At 44.2% G+C, this 17351-nt stretch overlaps 1 protein-coding gene across 2 annotated transcripts in view; it reads right to left on the bottom strand.

The window, feature by feature from the left end:
- The window catches only part of RANBP10 (RAN binding protein 10), an 81620-nt gene that overhangs the window by 63288 nt on the left and 981 nt on the right, over positions 1-17351 (bottom strand). The window contains exon 2 of one of the 2 annotated variants that reach the window (XM_050903734.1): positions 15648-15759. The gene's annotated coding sequence lies outside the window, so the exon portion shown is untranslated. Of the gene's footprint in view, positions 1-15647; positions 15760-17351 lie in introns of those variants that run through there. The other variant, XM_050903733.1, reaches the window with a different exon arrangement.

The following is a 17351-nucleotide window of genomic DNA, read 5'->3' as shown; positions in this document are numbered from 1 at the left end:
CAGCTGAATGCAGCTTTCTTTCTCGTTGTCAAGGAGAATAGATTACCCAGGAAAGACTGGTTCCTGATCTACAGAACAACCCTGAACTCACAAACAAAACATGCCATGATGACTGCTGCCTGGCACATCGCCATGAGCCCTTTAGCTCTTCGGCTGAAGGGCTCCTAGTGTCCACTTGATGAAAAGCAACAAGGAAAGTTCTGCTCTGATGTAGAGATCTCAAGGATAGAAGAGACTTTAAGAGAAAGCACTATGTGATCTCATTCCTTTGGATCCCTTAAAAAAAAAAAAAAAAAAAGCCACACACATCTCTCTCCTCTCCTCTGTAACAAGGACTTTTTAAACATCAGACTCCACAGTTAATGGCTCAGCTATTTCATTGTTTCCTGTGTTTTATGGATAAATAACATTGTTGTTGTATTAACCCTTCAACAGGAGCCAGATAATCATTTAAAAACAAAGCCTGGCATGTGTTTTATTGACAAATGACGTTGTTGTATTAACTCTTTGACTTGAGTCAGATAATCCTTTAAAAGCAAAGACTGGCATTTGGGAGCCTCTAAACATTCCTACCTTTTCAGAGCCCTTCATAAAAAGTTCTCCTGAATCATCTCTTAGTTTTACAGACTCTCCAGCTTGCTTCCCATCCCTGATGCTTTGGGAGGGAAAAATACCCCTTTAACATTTCAGACCTTGAGCCAGATGTCCCTCAAGTCATTTTGGCCAACCTTATTGGTTTTTTTAAACTTAAAAGTTTGTTCTTTCCATTTTTCTCATCTAATAAAATTCCAACTTTTGGAGGGTGTATCCCTAGCCTCTCTCACCCTCGCGTCTAATTATGCCAACTGTCAGGTCATTTTGAGTTTCTCCAATAGTTCACACACTTTTACTCTGATCCTCCAATATGATGTCTCCTTAAACAGTTGCCATACCATCTGAAAGCATTTTACCTTTCTGATAGCATCTTTTTATTAACTCTTCTTAAGCACGCTTCTTCAATTTATATAGACTTGTTTTCTGCCTTTGTTGTTGTTGGGTAGTGGGGTTTTTTTGATGAACACTGAAGTGGTAGCGTTTGGGGGCCTTTTTACAGTGCTTCTCAAAGGATGCTAAACATGAGTACTTATGGTCAGTGCTGCAGGGCAACTTATAAACATACATTTTTTGTAAACATTTTCTGCACTGCTCAGAGCATGAGTCAGAAGTTACACCCTGAGTTCCCTAACTAGCCTCTCTGAAGCAGTCATTTATGGCATCTAAAAATTTCCTCTCACACAGTCATGTGACATACACACACATCTATAAAGAATAAACTGAATTTTAAGGATATGTTTACAGCCTTCCAGACACAATATGGAAGATTTCTCCCTATATCTGCAGGGAGCACTCTAGCTCTTCCTCGCCACCTTATCAGTGTGTTGGCAGATAAGAAATTGAAATGCTAACAAGCACGCTGTCTTATTCCTACCGAGTGCCACCTTATTCCTCTGCTGCTACGGAGTTTTGCTTGCTACATGGTGGGTTTAGCCGTTTAATTTTTTTTTTTTCCAACTATGTGTGCGAGCAGTCGGGATCACAGTCCACAGCTAGAACTACATTCCAGGTCTATATTGCTTCAGAGCACAGTGAGAAGTGCCACCTCTGCCAATTGTTCAAGCCTCAGGGGAGCTGTGATTCAAGGTCCCAAATTGTTTGAACACACAATAAAGGCACCATCTAAGCCTGGTGCAATAATACCCGAGTGCTCGGTCCTGACACTGGCAGGCCCAAAAACACTTAGTAAAAATCTGTCGAGGAGCAGACCACCCAATTACTCTGGCAGAATGATCCCCATCACCTTCACCCGCTCATGTTAGCAAGCCAAGACCTCCTGGATTTGCTGACAGCTGCCAAATTTTGTTCAATGAGCAGGACATGCCTCTCGGCACAGGGAATGTTTCTTACGTCCTGATCTATTTGGCTGAGCTGAAGGTGAAACACGGTAAAACTGTGGCCACTTTTTCTCCTCTAGCGCAGCTTCGTCATGTGGTGGTGTCAGCTTCCTTAGTTTCAGTGTCACACAGCACAGCTCCACTGGCACAGGGCCCTTGGCCAACTCCGTCCCTCCTTACAGCCTGAGGGTGCTTGCCTGTTCCTCTGCCTCTACTTCTGCTGCTGTTGACACTAGCACACCTGGAATTTAACAGAGAGCGTGGACACCACTTCTGCACGCAACCTTGGCACACAGCTTCATCAGAATTATGGCTGCAGCATTTCGATGGCTTCCCTTCTGTTCCCATCCCTTTTCGGGTCATTGCACTGTATTACAGGGTGGCAATACTGAGGAAACTGTTGGAAATTACAAGAAATAACATAATTGTTGAACTCGGATAAAATAGGTCATCTTCCACCTCAGCTTATCCTGCTTAACTTCATTATTTTCTATGCAGATTCATCTTCCCTCTTTTGTGTTCTGCAGCAAATCCCATGCACATAACCAAGGGCAAAAAAGCATACAGTAGTATCTTTCCATTTTCAGACAACACAGCTTTAAATTAGGGCTAGAAGCTTGTATTTTTATAAAAAGCAAGTACTACGAATCCAGAAATTCTAAATTTCAGATTACACTTTAATCTAGATATACAACACCTTGGAAATGTGTCACTGGAGAGGGGCAAAAAAAAAGGGAACATGACCACAAGCCTTCCCGGTTCACAACATTTTGCTCTTCAACTTCACTCCCATTTAAAGCTTAAGACAAACTTTGAAAATAAGACCATAATGACTGTAGAACTGCACACAGAATTTGCAGACAACCTAAAATAAAATAAGACTCTCTCACCATGCTGGGTTTCAACTCCACAGCCTAGAGCTTATATCCAGAACTTCAAATTGTCACATATTTGATTGCTGGTTATTGTTTTAGAAGATGCTAGCTACTTTGCTTTTCCCCATCTACTATTGATTAACATATCAGAAGTGATGGATGAAATGAGCTTTGAGACCTACAAAGCCTCAGATTAAAAAAAAAAAAAAAAAAATAAAAAAAATCACTCTATTCTCTTGAAAATTGTGAGGGAAAAAAGTTCGTCTTCAACTCCACCACCACCAAAAGCATCAGCTGCTTTCTGAGCTTCTTGGTGCAGAACAGCTTCTCACTTCCTTGATTCCAAATACTCCAAACCAGGTTTGTGTATACAACAAATTCAAAACTAGTTAAACAGTATTTATGGCATCATCAAGCACGACCTACTGCTTGGTTTTTTTAAATAAATTATAACATTCAATATCATTCAACATAAATCTCTATAGAGTCTGCCTGCCTGTATCATCCCTGGTTTGGAGGTTTCAGGTGTGGACAGACTCCATATGGGGTATCCATTAACTGGAGTCCCTTTTTGAGGGATTCAAAGAGCCTCTTAGAAGAGGATGCACAGAAAAGTTAGCACCCACTTTCAAACAGGAAAGAAAAATAAAATCTTTTTTTAGCATTTTGGGTAATGATACATTTAAATCCATTATCCATCATATGTAAGATATATACCTTAACCAAAGCCAGGCAAAAGTGACCTCCTAAAACCACCTTCTCAGCAGAGAAGATGAATATAGAAGATGAATACTTCAAACTGCCCCCACACCCAATCAGAAGCTTCAAAAATGCTGCATCAGTAGATCAATTCCAAATAGAGCAGACAGCCAAAAATAAACGCAGACACATGCTAGTGATTCAATCAGAAGAACAGTCTTGTTTCCGCTTACCAGCAGCCTCGGCAGTTACCATAGCACCAAATTCTTTCAGACTTCTATTGCACCTCAGCCCTGCCCAGTCAATACTGGTTGCTTTTTAAAATTTGAATAGACTGAATCAGCCACACTTACTACCAGCCACAACATCAGCTCTGCCTCTTTTATCCGTGTACTGGCTCTCCTTGGCCACAGCTGATGAATGAAGGGCCTCGGTAGCAAGCCCTTGTGCCAAAAGATGCTGGCTCCACACACGCAACCAGCAGGATTGCCAGTATTTTTCCCTCTAGATCTTACAGCACCGTGACCGTGGTAAGATTGAGTTCAAAGAGACGAAGCTTTTTGGTTCCCTCCCCCAGTTCCCCAGTACTTCAGCAGTAAACATCAGCATGTATGCTACTCCAGCACAGTGATGTTTAAATAGGACAGCATTCACTTCTGGCTCGTAGAGAGAACTTGTGTGGTGGATTGTGCAGTGCAGATATTTTCAATGTTGCAATTTAAATCTGTATATTTAAAAAAAATGGGTTGTTTTTTGCTTCTGCCAATAAAAGACTTTCCCTGGAAAAGAGATGGAAAGAGCCAAAATGATGACTGTACTTCTAAATTAAAATTTAACTCGTAAAGATACAAAAGATCTCAGATGCACTGACTCAGCCAGGAAGCATTATATATTGTCACTGGGCAGAAATTATCCAAAAAGCTACAAGAAAAGTTATTTCACAGGAGTGACAATATTTGACTAACCTAAATTCAAACAAAGGGATCTCTTAAAGAGGCTGTTCTAAGTGTTACACAGTCATACAAGTAGAGGAGTACGCCGATGGCTGCGTTTGGTTTGTCCCCAGAAGGGGAATCCACCCATGTGACAAGCAATTCTTTGAGTCAAAAGACGTTTCTTCAGAACAAACATGATACCCAGAGAGCCTGCCAAGAAGTCAACGTAAGGAAAGTTTTTTCGCTAATCTAAAGCTCCTTTGTGCTAGCAACCCACAAAAATCCTCATGAACCCAGCAGAAAAACTTAAGAACAGACCTGCCCTTTGACAGCAAGTAGCTAATGCTGAAATTCCAGCTCTTGCATCTATTTGGCTTTTCAGGCGCAGGAATGAAGAACTCATTGAGTAGAACAGAGGAGAACACAGCAACAGAACTCACGTATATCCATACTTTATATTCTTCAGTTTTAAGAATCCCAGGAGCAAAGAACATCTCCCTTTGAATGCCTGGAAAGCACCCAGCACTTGGGAGGCATTGCTATGTGCAAAATAAATAAGGATGAGGCAGGAGGGAGAAAGCAATTCGTCCATGGTAGTAACTAGACCAGGGCAGCATACTTTAAACAAAGGAGGCAATTCTTTACCCAAAAAGCTACAAGACTTTCTCCAAGAAACTTAAAAAGAGTACTCATCTCAAATGCTAGTTCTGACAATTAGCAGAGCAGATTTATTAAGGCTCTGCCATGAAAAGAAAGATATTATGGTTCCCCTTTATTTATTTCTTAACCCATTGAAAGGTACCAGGTCAGGATGGTGAAACAATCCATGCCGTTCCTCCTCCGAGTGCCTGTGAAGTTTACCTAGAAGGCAGACAAAATTCATCCCATCTGAAAGCAGGGGAAACAAAGGTGGAAAAATACATCGGTTTAGCGCTGGTTGGCTATCTAATGGTCACAAGCCTAGAACTCTTTAGTGTGCCGGTAACACCCTGACACGGTAGTCTCTCCTTAGAGCATGCTTTACTATGTATGCCGAGGTACACCGAGGCCCAAATTTAAAGAGTTAAAAACAGAGACGTTAAATGATTTGTTTTGTAGGCTGTGACTTCCAGTAAAGCAGTCATTCCCTGCTCAGTTACTGAACTAACAATATCACTAACACGCGGTAGAAATTCCTGGGACTGGCATTTTATTATGCGGCTCAGCCAAGACCAAGCAACCCAGCTGAGCCACGAGTTACACAAGGGATGTTCCTCTTCCAGAGGTGAGTTGGTGACTCAAAGGTTTACTGTATCCTGCAATTTTTTCTAATAACCACACCTCTCTGGTAGGAATCCTGTCCTCCCAGCTATCATGCACCCCACTCGTTCAACACACACAGTTAAGTCTAAAATAATGAAGCTAAATTGTTAAGTTAGAGATTAATAATACACCCCATCACACTGGTGGCATTTCAGAGACTTTCATAGCCTCTTGTGCAAAGCTCTGAACTATCATTCTTGTCGTCTGAGGTGGGCCCTGACTTCATGCCAGGTTTAAAGAGTGGCGAGAAATGATAACCCATATCAATTTACCACCTGAAACGACATTGTCGCAGTTATGGTGGGGGAAGGGGCATGTTATTTTAAGGCAGTGAAAAAAACAAGTTACATCTGTTTAAAAAAATTACTTATGGTACATAAAATACTGGATTCCAACTGTCTCTGACTCCTCAGTCTAACAATAAATATTTTGGAACTACTTCATAATGGAATATAATGAATCTCTACAGTGGAAGCGGTTCTGGTTTTATTCATGGATATGGTGCTGTTCTGTAACAGTGCTTCAGAAATAGCACTGACGGGCTCCAGAAAGAATCCCAATTCCCCAAGCAGAGGTCAGTAAAGACAATAATGCAAGGCTGAAAAGAAGTAGATAAAGGCAAGAAAATAAAATTCTTAAGAGCTCATTAAAAACAACTACAAGTATCCTGAGGCATCGAGGAGTCCACTGCACATCAGCCCTTAGAAAGGCAGAGAAGCTCTAAAAGCCACAGAGCCCGGAAGAGAAGGTGAGTGAGCAGAACAAAATTAAGAGGCAGCAATCTGGTAACATAACACATCTTCTCAGTCTGTTTATGAGTAAATACTGACAAAACTACAGAGGAAGAATAAAAAACTATTTTCACTAGACCAAGGTATCAGATTCCCAGCTTCCTTCCAATTTTAGGATCACATTCAACTGGTATCTGTCAGCTGTAGGAAGGGTCAAATCTGTCCCTTTTCTGTGTTGCCTTCAGGAAGGGAAAAGACTGATGATGTAGGTTAGCAATATATGTAGGAATACTGAAAGACAGAAAATACAGATCAGAGACGAAGACTTGACTTGAGCACCATTTAAGAAAGAAAAGGCATAATACAAGCCTCACCAGCCTAAAATCACCACTAGGATGTGGCCAGAATAACCAACTTCTCCATCCGCCACCCCAAGCACCATCACATCCAACAGGACCCCAAACCTTGCAATATACTGTGGTCAAAACCAACTGTATCTGCAGTGAAGGTATCCCACCAACTTAGTTTTCCAACTTTAGATCTTTCACTCTTGACAGCTGACTTGTTCTTTAAGTCAGCTGGTATTCATCAAAGTTCACATAAACCATGGCAGTGGCAAATGGTGCGTTCAGTCTGGGAACAGCACAAAGCATTACTGATATTAATTCTCTGATTATTTATTCTGGTTACAGCTGATGGAATAAGTAGAATTTTTGTTCAGTTTGTCTTGCTGATTAACAAACCTCACTTCCAAATGCACTGTTCAGAGTAGCTGAAAATTTTTATCCAATATATTAGGGAAGTTAAACAGGCTTCCACGACTGAATGGACTTAAGATTGTTTGACTGCCAGTCTAAGCAACAGGCCATTTTTCCTGACATGAACAAAGCCTAGAAAACAGTAAAGAAAGACACTAGAGATACCGCAAATATCTAACAGAAAGGCATCCAAAAAGAGGGCAAGTCATATAAAGACTACAAGTTTCACACTGAAGACTAATCTTGCATTTCAGTCCATCATAACAGACAGTCAGCTTCAAACAGCAGCTTGAGTTCCTGTTTTCTCCACTAAAACACAGGGGGAACAATATAAATGCAATATCCAAATCAGAAGAAAACACTCCGCTGCCAGGTAGCTGGTTCTCTTAAGAGGTATTCTCCCATCCTTACAGGCTAACTTGCTCTGTTTTAGGCTTCGATCAGGAAATGGATGGTAACAATTCTTATGAAACGAGGATTTACCTGCTATCACAAGTTTTCACGAAATGACAGAAAAAAAATAACTGCAATATTTATGTAAGATCTATTTTTTATAATTATGTGGAAAATATATTACAGAAAAAGTAACACACAGAAAGTTTTGATAGATGTATTTATGAAATAAGAATACTTTCTCTTTAAAACAGTGACAGATAGCCAGAGTTAGAGTGAGCACTGGGAAAGCAACACACGCTGAATTCACAGATCTTTACGTGCTGACATCTCCACAACAAGGAACAAAGACTAGATGTGGAGAGCATCAATACAAAGAACTTGTTTACAAGAAGGAAGATTGTATCTCTAAGATTGAAACTGTCTTGTGGAAACAGAGATCCAGTCTTACACCACAGGTACAATGTAAACCCCCTTCCTAGAAAAGCAGTTAGGAAAATGAATCTGGCAGTGCAGTCAATATAACGCAGTTAACACAACTCAGCTTTACAGGGCCAGTGGCAGAGCTGAAGAAAAAGAGTCAAGCTTCACAGTAGATGATAAATTCTTTAGCAGTTCATCACCCCAGAGCTTCATAAGTGAAGGAAAAAAGTTTCCCCTCTATAAAAGTTATGCAAGTTGTACAACTTAATTATTAAACAGAGACTTGCTTAGATCTATAAGCCTAGAACATTTAAATAACTAGTTCCCATTATTCTACGATTTGATTTATTAACTGTAAACATATTCTGAAGAACTGAAGCATAATGATGTTTTACACATATTCTAAAGATGTTCAGTTGATTTTGCTAGAGTTTACTTTTGCCATATGCCTACCTTTTCTATAACTTATATTCAGAAATAGCAGGGGGAAGGGAGGGGGGGCGAAAGAAAAACAAAACCAAAACCACACCTTTTCCTGAAATTTTTCTTCTTTACTGTGCAAAATCTCACAACTCTAACTGGACAGAAAAAAAGAAAAATTAACAGAAAGAAAGACATTATCACAGCCTGAAATCTAGGAGATCTCAGACTTCAGACATACCTAAATGCACACATCACAAGTGAAGAAGTCACACATCACCATCACTACTTCCACTTCGTTTCCTAACTTCACAAATTATTTTAAATGAGAAATTGATATTCTACCATTACAATGGATGAGCCCGTGATACTGCTATAAAGCACTGAGTTTCACTTCCCACTTCATTGATTCTAAAAAAAAAAAAAATGCAATTAAAAAACCAGTTATCAACTGCAAATCAGATATTCCAATCCCACAACTTGCTTTACATTGAAAAAGCTGCTCTCAATATTACTCCCTTTCGCAAGAGTTTAGCAGAACAATGACAAAAAAAACCAACTCATATGAGATGCCATCAATTGACGTGAAGCCTCCACAGAAAATGAGAGTGTTTCTAAACTTCAGAGCACCAAAGCTCAGTCAGCCAGCAGCTGAGCAAGCAAGACTTGCTTGGGCAAAACTGTTTGCAAATGGGAACAAGGTGAGAACTGTTTACTGAATCTAGTTGGGGGGGATTTATTTATGTGTTGGTTTGTTTAAATGAATGTCTGCGGAACAGCATAAATTCAAGCAAGCAGACATACCTGCAAACAGAAGAACAACCCCCTCTCTGTGCTGGTTTTGGATTCTTGGAAACCAGGATGGAAAAATAAAAAGGGGGGAGGAAATCAATTATTTACAGGCTTATCAGATACAAATAAGGGATCACACAGCACATGCAGACACTAGAAATCCTCAGTTCCCACAGAATATCCCTTAGCCTTCCCTACAGCCACATCCAGACATGCGTGACATTATAAGGTGTCCGCAGTATAACCAGCCGATGGATGCACACAGACAACCGTGCCATTAAAGCCACCGACGTCAGAGCGCTTCATGGACAGGCCTTCTATCAGCATCTGGAAACCATTAGAGCACACGAGTGAAAGGCTTTTCAAAGAGCAGTCACACACACCATATGCAGAAGAGAAACGGAAAGTTGGCAAGGAGAAACGTAAGCAAGGAGGAGAGGGGCAGATTACTTGTTACTGATGTAAAGACTGCTAAACAACCAATACATCTGACCTTTATTTTTCTTTTTCAGTCAGAGAGAAACTAAGCTATTTTTAAGTCTGGGATATGGTGCACTTGTGTATCAAAGCTAAAGGAAGATTTTAAATAAACTATGGTATGGACTAAGCTAGATTAGCTCTTCGGCCGCTCTCCTCAAAGTACTCTTTCCTCCCTCTCTCAGAAAAATGCCTGCGACCTGACCTAGCGCTGACCGACGTCTCTGAACAACAGGCTGCACATCTCAAAGCAACCGTGAAACGGTGCTGGAATAAAGATACCAACACACCCTGTTGCCCATGTCTTCCCACCCTCCCTCTTCTGCCCTTCTGGGACTCCTCTTCCCCACTTAAGGCACAGAAAGCACCGTATCAAGGACTGATCTAGCAAAAAGACAGTTAACATGATCCAGCTCATTACACAGTCACTAGTGCTGGCACAAAGGAAAGGGTTTAAAAAAAATCACGGCGAGAAGAAAAGCTAGACTGGCTCTTTCGGCAGCCTTCCTGAGACGGCTCGAAGTCCTCAGGAAACCGCCTGGCTCCCCTGGCACAGAGGGCTGTGCCACTTGGCACCTCCTCTGCCCACAGATCACGCTTGCTCTGTTTGCACAGAGCACGCAGAGCCACCGTGGACAGGCAATGGGCTCTGCCACCGCCGGAGAGGTCAGACGTGCTGCAGAACACCAGCACGCCAAAGTATCCGTAAGTAAGCCGCTATCCAAAACCAAACAATTACCAGGAAAGACAGCTGTCGACAGCAAACTGCCATTGCAAAGGCAAGCCGCAGGCCGCTGGACTGTCTGTCCCAGGAGCAGCTCAGAAATGGAGAAGAGGCCGCAGGACAGGTGACTTTTGCTAGAGTCAGGAATCCATCCACAATCAGGGTCGGCCTCCGGGATGTCCTCCCCAGTCACACTCCATCACAACCCACCGCGTGGCTGAGGGAGGTAAAACAGGTCAAGAAACCAGAATGGCGGTCAGGAACAAGCACTGCCACCCGTGAGACAATTCACCTTGCCCCAGCATAAAGAGAACAACAAAGATGAATTGTCCTCCTGAGTCACAACAGCCTGTAAGTTGTGGGTTGACCGCCCTACCCTGATGAGTCTTACACTGTTCCTGTTTACCAAGCAGAGATGATCTAATGGGGAAACAGAAGCTGTGAGACGTGCTGACAAATCAACAGCGAACAGAAACACCTATTTGAGAGAGAGAGAGGATAAGACACTGGTACTTCAAACATAGTTAAGGTTGAACTGTTACAAACACCACTGTGACAAAAGCATGAGTTATTTGTGGCAGCTCAGGAACAGAAGAGTCACGTACATTTCTGCCAGTCTGCTCATCTGAGGAATGCTGGAAGCAAGCCATCCACAGAACCACGGAGAGGTTTGGACTGGAAAGGACCTTGGGACCTTCCTTCTTCATCCTTCTGCCCAAAGCATAAGTAACTCTGAAAGTTATGTTAGGCAGTCTGGGGCCTTGCCCAAGCAAATTTGAAGATGGGGATGTCACAGCCCCTCTGGGCATCCTGTTCTGGTGCTTAACCGTTTTCAAGGGGAAAACTCTTTCTTATGTCCAGCTGACTTTCCCCTGCCACAACTTGTGACCCATTGCCTCTTGTCCCTTTGTTCCAATTGACAACGCTCAGGAGCCACGCACACAATGGCTCAGGAATTAAGTACCCAGCAAGTCTTAAGACAAAACTGTTCAACCACACTTTGAATGGAACTAAATGAGGGTTGCTGCAATCCTACCCTTCCCTCCCCCAGCTCAGCCCATCCCTTTACTGACTCTCCTTCAACCCACGTCAGAGAGCAGAACCCTGAAAAGTAGTCCTCAATCAAAAAAAAAAAAAAAAAAAAAAGAAAAAGAAAAAAGGGCAGCAATTTCTGAGAGAGACATCAATAGATTAAATCATAATTATTTTGATGTGGCCAGTTTTCAACCAGTTATCTCCTTGAACCAGCTCACCACAGGTCCGGGTAGCAGATTGTCAGCATGAGGGAAGGCACAGAAACATACGGCAAATGGAAGGGCAGAATCCCACAGTCTTGACTTGTATCATCTCAGTGTTGTGGAACTGCTCTCTCTGTGTTTAGCACAGACAAGGGGATGAGAAGAGGGCTGGAACTAGAGACTGTAAACTAAATTCTCCTTTACTCTCTGAGGATAAGAACCATCTCCCCAAGCAAAGATTAGCACAAACAACAGATCAATCTACTGACAGATCTGATTTGTTATGTTACCTAGCCTCCTTGTCAAGGTAATTTTTTCAATGGTAGCCTGGCAGCCTCCCCCCTCCCAGAAAAAAAACACAACAAAACAACCACACACACACAAAAGAAACAAACCCAGTAAATAAACATGACCTCTTACCAATAAAGACTAAAACCACCAGGATGAGAAATGACCACCATTCAGCTAAAAGTCTCAATCATCCTTCTTTAACTCAAAGGATTGTGGTTATATCTCAGTGCGTGACCAGTGGAAGATCCAAAGCTAAGAAAAGCTGATAAATCTTAAAAGTTTCTTCAGTGCACCAAATGGACTTTCTGCATGCTGTACTTGCTTTGAAATGTCTGCCAGTAAACTAAGCTAGATTTTACCGATGCCAAGGCAGAAAAGTCTAGCATTGGTAAAGGGAGAGTTCTCATAAATCATTTCATTTGCTTCTTTAACAAAAGCACCTTTATGGAGCAGATGGATTAAAGGGCAGGGGAGAAAGACAATGCAAAAGAGGAAGCTTTTCTGCCAGCTACGGGTGCAGTGTCGTGGCAGTCTAAAGCAACTTGTCTCTGTGCTGCTGCAGTCCCTCCCTCTTCCCTTGCACTGGCACTGGGGTTTGCAAAAACGAGCAGAGAAGTAATCTGTCTGAAAAACGGGGGGATGTGAGGGCGTGTGTTTTTACTGCTAGGATACAATGTGGTGGGAGGAAACAAAACAGAGAATCACAGCATACTGGATTTCAATCACCTTAGCCCCATGAAAGTAACAGAAGGGAGACGTTAAAAAGGAGGCACTGATACCTCCGCTGTCTCTATAGCTCAGGTTTCTCTGCCACGGTGACACCACCAATCCAGAACTGGCACTGTCTGATGCCAATTCAAGAACCCTCTTACCACAGAGTATCATAGACAGGCAACATCGCTTGTCAGGCTACAAAAAGTCATCACGTGAGCTTCAGGATTCTTACATCTCCAGTAAAAGCCACTGGGAGCTCCTATCTCATTTCTTACCTGCAACCTTAGTTTCTGTTGTTTATTAGCAACTGTCAGCACCTAACCAGAGTGTAGAGTGCTAGACTAACAATTATTAGCACAGAAAGATGATAGCTTTGAGCTACTGAGCAAAATCAATCAGAACTCCTCAAAGCACACTTCCTGAAATTCATTCTATCAAAGTATTGTTTGAGTAAGTCCTGTTTCAAAACCCAATCGCTCACATTTTAAACCTAAATGTGAAAAGCTATCACAAGCTCCAGCAAGAGACAGTGAATAACATCACGCTGTCCTTACCTCACTACTCCGTACAGCATAAATAAAATAACAAGCTACAGAGCAGAGACTTCACACCTGAAATACGCATTCTGGAAATGAGCTCAGAAAGATTCCTCTTCCTCTCCCCTTGCTAAAGGGCTTCCAGTTGAGTTCCTAGGGACGTGCTTTGCCACTTATGCCACTTGAAAACTTCCTTTCATTCCCTCCAATCCCTTCTTTAGACTTCTGGACTTTTATTCTTTTAAACTGAAGCCACCATGATGTAATAAACACTGGAGAGCGTCCTAAGAAGAGATGTCTCTGCCGCAGTTCACTATTACAACATACCGAGCCTCCAATGGGCAGACTTCAAACTATTAAGGATGAGACACACAAGAATACCACCTTAAGTGACAGACAGGCAGCAGCTACAATATAAATTCACAATTACAAATCCCCAGCACCACAGTGTGCAAGATAAAAATTGGAGCGCGCTCTACCAGCAAAAGAAAAACAAGGCACAGGAACGGCTGAGGCATCAGACAAGCTCTCAAAGGCTCACCGCTGCCCTGCCTTCAGATCATAGCTATCAACATCTCATGTTCGTATTGCTGTCATGTTAATACACACGGTTCTGTATCTTTGAAAGTATTCCTGGAAAGGAATTGCAATTAAAGAATACAGTAAAAACAACAATGGACTATTAATACAGAAAACGCTTGATCTTGGGAAACAAGCAGCAAATTCCATTTTCTCCCTGTAAGATTGATCTAGAATGCAGTAAGGATTAACTGCTGTTCAGTGACCTTTCGTAATGTGATTTCTTTGGAAAATTGTCTTGAAGTTCACTATAAATTATTTCAATTTTAGCAGTTACATAAACTAATCAAGTGCAGGGTTTCACAACAGACAAGCAGTTAATCGCCAAGTCAGTGAAGCGAAAGAATAAAGATGGTCCTTTCCCTGCATTTGTAAAGCGTTCAGCCCAGCATCCACCTCTGCACAGATAACCTAACAACTACTACAGGCCTAAATGCAGCACAATTCAAGATCCTTTGCGAGTCCCTTTACAAATAGGCCACTTCTCAATTCAACAATGACAGCAAAATATTTCAACAGTAAGAAGTTATGATTTTAATTGGGTTTTTAGCAGGAATGTTTGCTGCCCTTCCCTAAGACCCCTAAACTGGCCAGAGTTCAAACGTTATTCTTGAAGGACTGGATTAATTAATTACACTCAAGACCTTCTCTTGGGTGGCTTTCCCTTCTGGATAGTTATATCTGCAATATTCATCCTTTAGCAATGAACAATGCCAAACACATACACACGCAGCAGGCCGATACCTTTATAATGATCAAAAATTAAATCTACACTAGCAGTAGAAACCCAGACCTTGTTAGAAATGCCCCTTTATTGCTTTCCCACCTTTCCCAACATCCTGAATATTGCTTTAAAGGAACTCCACATAAATCCTGGTTCAGTTACATCTTGGATCAAAATACTGCCCAATACAGTGACCGCAAGACTGGATGAGATCCAAAACCCCCTGCCAGTTCAGTTCACTGAGGTGCCGCCTAGTAAGGGATGGCTGCTTCTAATGCTACCGATAGGATATGCTGCTTTTGCAGCTCTTCCACTTGCTACTGTTCAAAGTAGTAGAGACTGATAGGGCAAATGCAGTCTCAACAACAGCCTACGATACTAAATATTACCACAAAAAACACGATTGGGTCGGGAAAAACGTTCTCATATTTAGCATTCTGGTTCCAGCACAGTCTCCCAAGCTTCCACAGTTGTTATCTGTCATGATACTCCGTGGTGCAATCTATCCTGAGATCATGACTTGACTCCAAATTCAGGTCCTAGATTAGAGATGACACAAGTAGCGCAGATTCCAGCTTATATTCACAATCATCGCCATCTCCCTCTCTTTGAACATCTCTTCCTTGATCATGCATACGGGGTTTCTAAAAAACGGTCTCAGCAGTTCTCCTTCCAGTGCTCAAGTACTACTATGACTGCTCTTCACCACGCAAACATCTAACAGTCCAACATTAAGCTCAAGGTTCCTCCCTTCTATTTCACTCCACTTCCGAGGCATCATAATTCCAAAAATCTGAGTGCCCAGCCCTAGCTAGCAAGAGGAAAAACTATTTTAATTTAAATTGCACCAGAGACCTAAAGTTTCCTAAATTTTTAAAACTGCCCATATCAAACAGCACAGAGCGCAGCTGTGTAAGTGCCTCTGCTTCCAGTGCATTCTACTACATTTACATCTATTAACCAAGAGAATATAACGTCCCCATGATGTACCTGCCTGTTACACCCAGCAGCCACGGGACCTCTAACCCTTCCGGAAAGGAGATCAGAGTACAGCAGAACTGCTAAATACACATCACCAACCACTGAACTGGAATAAGGCACTTACCCATCTCTACCTTTACTGACGATCTTCACTTCAAAGTAATAAATGCCACAGGCTGCGGGTATAGGGTGCGTAGCCCTGACCGAGGCAGCATCTTTGTGATTTTTACCGTGACCTAGGAAAGAACAGAAATGTAAGGACTGATGGGGTTTGAACTCTCCCACGTTTTGATCTAAAACACCGCTATCTGAACACAGCGGGGATCTGTTTCTACATATATCCAACAATTTAAAGCACGCTTTTCAGAGAACTAGAATATCCAATCTTGCACTGCCACCATGAACGATCCCCACGCTACGAGCACTATAGTTTTTCCCTTTGTTTTCACTGTGAAGTTACTGAGAAAGACTCTCAGTACTACCTCTCCCCCTCCCCACATATATAATTTGAAGACCAACGTACACAAACAGAAGACAAAAATGATTACACAAGAGGGGAATGACATCAGTGTTTACTAACCAGGCAGGAAAAGGAATAATCAGTTCTCCGCTGGGTGGGTAGGGAGAACAGCCTCCAATAGCGAGCAAGAAAAACAGCACTGTGATTCCCCAAGTCCTAGAAGTCTGCAAGCATCTATTTTGTATAAGCTCAAGGAGCCAAAGCCCCAGTTACGCAGCGTATCGATGCCATCCAACCCCTTGGCCGGGTTTTAAGCAGGATGACAGAGTAAATAGACGATCTGGCTACACAGAGGCGCTCGGGCCCGGGCTGGTGACACTGCAAAGCGTTATATAAGGCAGCTGCTCCGCCGGGGGAAGAGCCCTCGCCTCCAGACCACCTCCGCTTCCCGAGCCCAGCAAAACCCCGCGCCGGGCTGGAGGAAGGCCACGGCACCCAGGACGAGCAGCCCGCCCCCCGGCCGGAGCTCGGCGGCCCCCCACCCCCACCCCGGCCGCGCTGCTCCCCGGCCGAGGCGCCCCTTCCCCCGGGGCTGCCAGACCCGCGGCCGCCCCAGCGGAGGCCCGGGCTGCCGGCCCAGCCCCCCGCCCGGCTGGCCCCTCGGAGCAGCCGGGCCAAGGGCCGCCCCGCTCCAGGCCGAAGCCGAGGCCGAAGCCGAACCCGGCGCCGCCGCCCCAGCCCGGCACCTTTGTAGTGGACGCGCAGGTTGCCCTGCGAGAGGCCGATGTAGTTGTACTTGTCCTTGGGGCTCCAGGACCGCGGCAGCGGCGTCTCCTCCTGGTTGACGGCGGGGTAGAGGCGGCGGAGGCGCTGGCTCAGCTCCTGCTCCTCGGGCGGGCACGGCAGCGCCGCGTCCCCCCCGTGCAGGCTCCCCGCGCCCGCATCCGCCATCTTGGATTCGCTTTGTGTCACCGGGCGGGGAGCGAGGCCCGGCTCCGGCCGCCAGCCAATGGGGCGCGAGCGTGGCCACAATGGGGCCGCGCTGCCCGACGGGAAGCGGAGTCCGCGCCGCTCCCGCCCGCCCGCCTCTCGCCCTCGCTGGGACTGCAGGTCCCGAAAGGCTCCGCGCTCGAAGCCCCGCCCCGCCCCTCGGCGCGCTGCACGCCGGGAAACGTGTCCCCCCTTGCGCCCGGCTCCCGTGAGGGCCGCCGGGCGTGGGACTCCCCTTCCCAGCGTGCTCCGCGGCAGCGCGGCGCCCTGGGGCCGCCTCGCTCCTGCCGGCGTCCGCCGGCCGCCTCCGCGCAGGGACCGGTTTCGGCCGCCCCGCCAGGCGGTGGGCAGCGCCGTTCCGGCGGCCTCGCCCCGGGC

Source organism: Gymnogyps californianus, chromosome 12 (genome assembly GCF_018139145.2).
Source record: "Gymnogyps californianus isolate 813 chromosome 12, ASM1813914v2, whole genome shotgun sequence".
In the NCBI taxonomy this organism is placed as follows: Eukaryota; Metazoa; Chordata; class Aves; order Accipitriformes; family Cathartidae; genus Gymnogyps; species Gymnogyps californianus.
This window is presented reverse-complemented; position numbering and strand designations above follow the sequence as displayed.